Source organism: Salvelinus sp. IW2-2015, linkage group LG20 (assembly GCF_002910315.2).
Source record: "Salvelinus sp. IW2-2015 linkage group LG20, ASM291031v2, whole genome shotgun sequence".
In the NCBI taxonomy this organism is placed as follows: Eukaryota; Metazoa; Chordata; class Actinopteri; order Salmoniformes; family Salmonidae; genus Salvelinus; species Salvelinus sp. IW2-2015.
Genome location: NC_036860.1, coordinates 42,635,834 through 42,643,632, shown reverse-complemented (window position 1 = coordinate 42,643,632; position 7,799 = coordinate 42,635,834).

The window sequence follows — 7,799 nt, the reverse complement described above, 5'->3', positions numbered from 1 at the left end:
CAGGAAGATTTTCATGATTTGGAAGATGCCTTACAAGCCCCCCCCCCCACAAAGAAATATTATTACAGTTTAATTAGCTACAATTTTACCATGCAATTTATTCTTACATACTTGATCATTTCTGTACAGCAAAATAAAGTGCAACCCAGTAAAGCACCATACTGGTTCAACGCTGCACCACAGTGAAGCAGCCATCTCTGTTGCTTGATGATGCAAATTAAAATGGCTGGATGCATATGGAGATGTACTGTGTTGGCAGAGGTGGTGGCAGGTGGTTGAGAGAGAGCTTTGGCAGGCCTGAACTTCTCCCCAGTCCATCTGGCCACTTCTCTCTTTTTCTTTGAACTGCACCATGGGAAAGATCCACAGCGTTAGTTCACTGCTGGGGAATACGTTCCAACAGACTCTCTTGCATGAGCAAATGTACAAATGCTAATGCTATGCCATACTTAAACTTACGAGCAGAGGGGGACATCACAACACACACACAACACAAAAAGCGCTGCCGCGCCAAAGAAAGAAATGTGCCCGGAAAAGGCAACCGAGCACCTAAASCAAGGGTTGTTGTCACGCTGTGTTGCGAGAGCTCGAGCGTGGTTTGGCATGTTGCAGAGCAGCCTGGGAGWGGGGCTGCTTTTAGGGAGTGCTCCCAGACACACACTGGAGTCAGTTAATCACAGAGCTGGGAGAAGGRAGTCCTGGGTCTGAGATTTCCTGGTGGGGCAGAGCCCTGGGACTGCAGCTGGCTCCATCACATATACACACAGCACAGAGAGGTGGATGCTTCCGATTTATAAACCATCTAGAAACTAATCATCAGTAATAATATATATAATAATAATATATATAATCATTTATCCCCCGATTGTTGATCAATGGTTTAACTTAGAATGGAGTTAATGAGAATCTCCCCATGAAGCCACKGTGATGGAGGTTAGTGCACCGAGAGTGGAGTAGAAGAACAACACACACGGTATGACTGAAGCTCCTTCACACGGCTGGATTTAATGTGGATTTAGAGAGGCTTATCCAACCGTGTCTGTTTACATTCAGCTTTCAGGCTGAGCGGGATTTAATGAGCGAGTGCAATTGAAAGATGGAGGAGACTGTGTGTGTTTGTATGGGCATGTGTTTGTGTGGGCATGTGCTTGTGCACGTGTGCGTGTTAGGTAGAAAAGAGGGAATCAGTGAAACTGAGCCAGGCGAATGGGACAGGAATGGCAGGTGCAGTGCATGCTCAACTGTCTGTATCCTGTTTGAAAAACTCCCTGAACTAACATGAGATGGTACAGCACACACACAACTGGTTTTAATAGAGTATCTGATATACCACTTTTCTGTCCAACACAAACTTCCCAGGCATTGCCAAGACAAGCAGCTCAACAGCCCTGCAACCATCCATCCTTTCCCCAGGCCCCTGCTTCTCCACTGGATGACCCCTTACCCACTACACTGCAGTCTGTTCTGCCAACAGACATGAGCGTAGAGTCCATATAAAGTCCCAAGAAACCCCGAAAAAAGACTGTGGAGGAAAGAGGAGTGTGGTGGTTGAGACTTTAGTCTACAGACAAAGCAGAGAAGTTTGATGACGTTTTCTCATAAGGACACATCAGTCCTTCCCTGATTGATGACATCAACTCTAATATTTAAACATGAGTGTTATTGGAGTTGCATAAAGGTTGAAGGACACCTTCTGTTACCTTTTTATACTCCTCAGACTTCATCACACACAACACCATAATAGATCCATATCCATGGARGATATTAGTTCAAGACAGGAGTGAYAGATATACTGGTGATCACAATCTCGCTGACAGATTCTATCTTTGCAATGCACAAAAAKCCCCATATGGCTCAGTAGCTAGTTACTTCATTATGAACATAACAGGAATACCCAAGCAGGCAGGCAGGGCTGAGGTTGGTGTTTGCAGGCCATTGGAGYACATTTATTGGCAAACAGCGCCACCCGGTGCTCGAACTTGGTTATTCCACAGACCCACTACTAGCACTCCCACAGTGTCAGCTCAGCTACAGCATTCAGATAAAAAATGCATGCTGAAKTCCTTATCTAAAGCCTCACTGCTCATCTTTTATTTAAAACCCACCTGCTCTGTTTTAGCGTTAGACTCATGTCTGAGCTATTCCGACAAATCTTCAGTCAGGCCTGCGGAAGGTAATCTAAATACTAAAATATTCACAACACAGAACCAKCGCTGATCAGAAACTGTCACAAGCTGTTTTTTCTCTACTGTCATAAGCGGTAAACACGATATCCGTCAGGGATAGGCCTAGACTTCAGTGTGTATGTGTGTGTGTGTGTATGTGTGTGCATGTGAATAGCTATAGGGCTCAGTAATACACAGTCTTTCTAACAGAACCAAGACTTTGTTTCTCCTCACGTAATGTAAAATGGCATTACTGACAGTGGTTTCGACACAGCTGACCTTTTACCAGAGCATGGTCTGTATTGCGCTTCCTCGAATGTGACGAGTAGGACATTCCACATAAWTGCCTATGACGAATGCCAAATGCCCATTAAATGTATATGAGGTGAGATTAAATCACCCAAAATAATTTTAATCAACATTTTAGCTCTGAGAAAATAATATAGCAGTGCATCAAAAGCCCATARACTAACCAACCATTACAGAGAGAAGCAGCAGGCTGCAGGGAGGAGAATGTTCTTATCACACTGTGTCTCATTCAAAGGTTTGCTGCTTTTCAGTCTGACTTGGAGGAGAAGGATTTACTGCAGTCTGTCTCTGTGGCAGAGGAGGGAAACRACGGAGCTTTCTCGCTCCACCTGAGGCCTATAATTGACTTTGTGACGAGCACAAAAGGAGGAATTAAACGCTCTGTCCCTTCATTATGTCCTGCCCATCATTACCTGTGTTCAACTCGTCATTAGAGCCCATTGACTGTAATGACGTTTGACAATTATAAGGTTAATAAAGAAAAATCCTGACAGCCTTTATTGATATGGCCGTGGAATTGAATGWTTAAATGATCTCGTTAAAATTAAGGACCTTGAAGTGCAATTACTTGTGAAATGAATTAACCTTCACAACTGGAATGATATACATTTTAACGGTTGCTTAATTGCCAGCTGGGGTTGAGGTGTCAAAGGCTTTTCTGGATGGTTGTAATGGAAAGTTAGACCACACAAAAACGACAAGAATATAAACTAGTGGAATTGAGGATATGAACTAGTGAGTTTCAAGATTAACGCTAGAGCAATACATGGTAATACTCTCTCATGAAAACACCAAAGACGTCATACTGTACATCTTGGCTTACTCAGTAGTTGCTAAATATTGAGCACTAGATCTAGACCACACTGGCTTTCATGGTTTAAGCCAGTCTATGTAGATCTTGGCTTTAAAAGCTCTCACTGGCCTGCAGCATAAAAGCAGACGTGCCCAAATTTTTTTAATGAAAAATAAGACAAATCTATTCAATTAATCCTAACAGTCCTTCATGGAGCAGGCCTCTGAATAAGACATGGGATCATTTCCTCAGTTTGACTGCATCATCTTAGTGATAGAGGCACTCTGTTGCTCGCAGTGTGAGTTATGCGCTTTCATTAAACTATAAAATACATTTTGCCGGAACAAAGAGGGAGAAAAAGGGGCTTTGAAACTTTGAATGGATGTTGAAGACCCTGTAGTGCCTTTTATGTGAATCTAGCCTTGCCTTGTTCGCTCCCGGATGGAGAAAAAAGCTCCCACTTGAAGTCTATGGGTATGAATCAATGCCATTGACAAGCCCATTTGACAAGAAATGAGATGTGGCCTAATGACGATCTGGCAGGCAGCGTTTAATGGCTATTGGAGACACACCATTAAAGAGGATTTAAAAGATGAGTCATTTTATGCGTCTGAGAGAGCGTTCATCTGCCACCTTGAGTGGAATGTGCTTAACAACACTAATACATCGCGCTTAGGGATCTGAGGGATTCAACCATTGATTTTTTCTTTTCTTTTTTCTACTGTTTAATCACAGGGCTCTAATGGCTGCTGGCGGATCTCTTCTCAGCCAGCAGCCAAAGAAGCTTTGAACAGCGAGGAGCGCAGAGTCTCATTTATCCACAAACAGTCACAGACTCTATTCTACATCGATCCGCCATGTGCTTGAGATGAGCTAAATCACCAGTCAATTAGGAATAGAGAATCGCAACAATGTGAATTTTGATGTGGARCGGATGTGGGGATAAACATTTGCATTCTGGAATATTTATGGTGAAAAGATTAGTAAGAGTGGGTTCAGATTGTCTAGCGTGTGTATGGTTTATATTAGTAGATGTAACAAAGCAACATTTTGCAAAAAAAAATTATAATTTAGAATTAGGGATCTGCTTTTTTATGAGGGGTTTAAAAAGGTAGCATTTCATGGAGCGGTTAACTACCACTTTGGCCTAATTTAAATAATGTGTAAAGCTATTGCCAGTTAGATGGAAGTAATGTGTTTGCCTATAAAAGGCGATGGCTACCTTGGGACTGGTTTAATCACACCTCCCTCCATGGACCAGGTGATGTGTGAATCAAAACTAATTTCCACTGCTATACGGCATCCCTATTAGGATATCATCTGTCCTCAGTTCTGCTTCACTAGTGCACAGTTGAGACTAGGATCACGGCGAGGGCTGAGGATGTCCTAATATGGATCCCCTACAGAGTCTTAATTTTGGAATTTGGGGTTTTATTTCATTTCAGGTCCATCTCCAGATGTTGAGGCAGTACCTTCCTATCTAGGGTTTAACGGCGATAACAGGGATCCCGAGATTTCTATATTTTGTTTATTGAAAACATTTACATTTGCACAATAACCACTTGTTGTCTCTCAGAAATATTGTTACATTCAAAACAGTCAGTCAAACACCTCAAAACAAGACGTGGTATCAATAACATGATGAAACAAGCTGAAACAATCTGGCCATCCAGAATCACAACAACAGGCTGACTTCTACCCCATGGAAGCACGCACATTGTTTTCGTGACGTTGTCAGCCAAACAATCTATAGGGTAATATACAATTTCGATGCCGCACTAATGCAAAAATACAAAATATGCACATGTATGAAACAGACACATCAACTCTCTGGCTTCATTAGACCAGTAATCACAATGCTAGCAGCCTACTCAACAAAAACTCCCCAATATAAAACTGCATAATCTGCATGAACAGGAAGCTCATCTGCTTGCTCGTTGTCCTCACCAGGGTCTTCTTCACCTGACTACAGTTCAGCGTCGTAACCGACTTCAGTGGGAAAACTCTCACCATCGATGGCCAATGGCACGCTGGAGAAGTGTACTCTTCACAGATGAAGCCCGATTTCAACTGTACCGGGCAGATGGCAGAAAGCGCGTATGGCGTCGTGTGGGCGAGCGGTTTGCTGATGTCAATGTTGTGAACAGAGTGCGGCAGCGGGGTTATGGTACAGGCAGGCATAAGCTATGGACAACAATGCACAACGATACTGTGACGAGATCCTGAGGCCCATTGTCGTGCCATTCATCCGCCTCCATCACCTCATGTTTCAGCATGAAAATGCTCTGCCCCATGTCTTCCATGGCCTGCATACTCAAACATGTTACCCAATGAGCTAGTTTGGGATGCTCTGGATCGACGTGTACGACAGTGTGTTACAGTTCCCACCAATATCCAGCAACCATTGAAGAGGAGTGGGACAACATCCCACGGGTCACAATCAACAGCCTGATCAACTCTATGCGATGGAGGTGTGTTGTGCTACATGAGGTAAATCGTGGTCAGACCAGATACTGACTGGTTTTCTAATCCGTGCCCCAACCTTTTTTTAAGGTATCTGTGACCAACAGCTGCATATCTGTATTCACAGTCATGTGAAATTCATACATTAGGGCCAAATGAAGATATTTCAATTGACTGATTTCCTTATATGTTAAATCTTTGACATTGTGGCATGTCGTGTTTATTGTTGTTCAGTGTAATAGGAGTTGAATGAATGATGGTTGAATTGAATGATGGTAGCTTTCAAACAGGCAATAAGTCTAAGACCATGTCTACTCCCACCGTCACGATCTGATCGGCGTGTCGATGGTCTCTCATTGGAATCACTGTATACTGTGACCTGCAGGAGAACTGTGACTTTGTTAAATGCTATTGCTTTCAAAGCAGCTCGTAGGCAACCCCAACCTCTTAAACACACACTCACAAACACACACACACACAACCCCAACCTCTTAAACACACACTCACAAACACACACACACACAACCCCAACCTCTTAAACACACACTCACAAACACACACACACACAACCCCGAAAACTTGGGAGCAACCCAACACCATCCAACAGTGAGATGCCACTGAGAAGCAGCTTTTGCAGCAGCAGATAAACAAGCCTCCATCCCCGGTGTCAATTACCAGGAAGACAGCCAGTAAAAACAAACCAAGTGTGTGTAAGGTCTGTCTGGGTAAAAACAAACAGCCCTCTTCCTCCCAGCGTTGTGGCCAGGGTGACATTTATAGTGATGACAGCGGTGGCAGGAGCTGGCGGGCACACAGACTGGGCTGACGGGTGAAGGAAGGAGGAATGATGATGAAAGGCTCTCTCCCCACCACCAACCTGGGTCCTGTCAGTCTGTCTGACCTGCTCCACTGTCTCTCGCGACGCAACTCTCCCCGCCCGCCACCCACACACACCCACACACACCACACAACACACACACCACCACACACACACACACACAACACAACACACACACACACACACACACACACACACACACACACACACACACAACACACACACACCCACACAACACCCCACACACACACACACACACACACACACACATGACAGGCCCTGTGTCATCAGGAACCTCAGGCTTGGAGAACACGAAATGGGGAGTGACTACCTGAACAAAGCCTTTCCCGTTGCAAAACGTTTTGCTACGATGTGTCCTAATTAATGTGACCCAGGTATCACTGATAATGAGAGCATCAGCCCACTGTAGCAGACTAAGGCGAGGGACAGAGAGAGACTCCATTAGACTGGGAAGAAATGCTATTCTTCATGTATTTAAAAGCAGAAAATACTGTAGCTCCATGGATTTCTATTGATTTCATGAGGAATAAAAACAGACGCATTCCAAGGCAGGAAAGCACGGTCAGAGCTACAAAACACTTCTGTCCCCCACATCACAGGGCAGTCAGCACAAAGAAATACAAGCTCCTTGAAAAATCTAAACACAAGAGTGGCAGCACACACATTCTTTATTTTTATTTTGTGATAACCAAGCAATTCTCCACAGAACAGGGCCTATTTCCAAAATCCACACCAGCAGTAAAAGGATATCTCCCACTGAATATCTCTCTTAATTTCTCCTCAATGTAAGCACCCCTCCAGGTTAAGACAGCTGTCACCCTGATCTACGGCCCTGTGCTGGCACCGTAATGTAGGCCAAATTGCCTGAGTCGTTGGCAATGATGCAGTCATTGTGGAGGAAATTGAAAATCAATTATTTTCATCACTGACCATAACTCTTTTTTTATCAGAGCCTGGGTTCAGTAGACCTTGCGTAGGCTACGGGCCACTCAACCACTGATAACCACATACCATACCATAATAAAAAGAGAACGAGAGAGACAGAGAACGATGGAGGGAGGGATGGGGAAAGAGGTATTGAGAGGGAGCGGAGGGAGGAAAGAAGTGAGGGAGAGGGCAAGGTAGTGATAGAGCAAGAGAGAGACAAAGGGAGGATTTTTAATTACAATTCTGAACAAATATTAATGATGTCTATCACATACACATAATA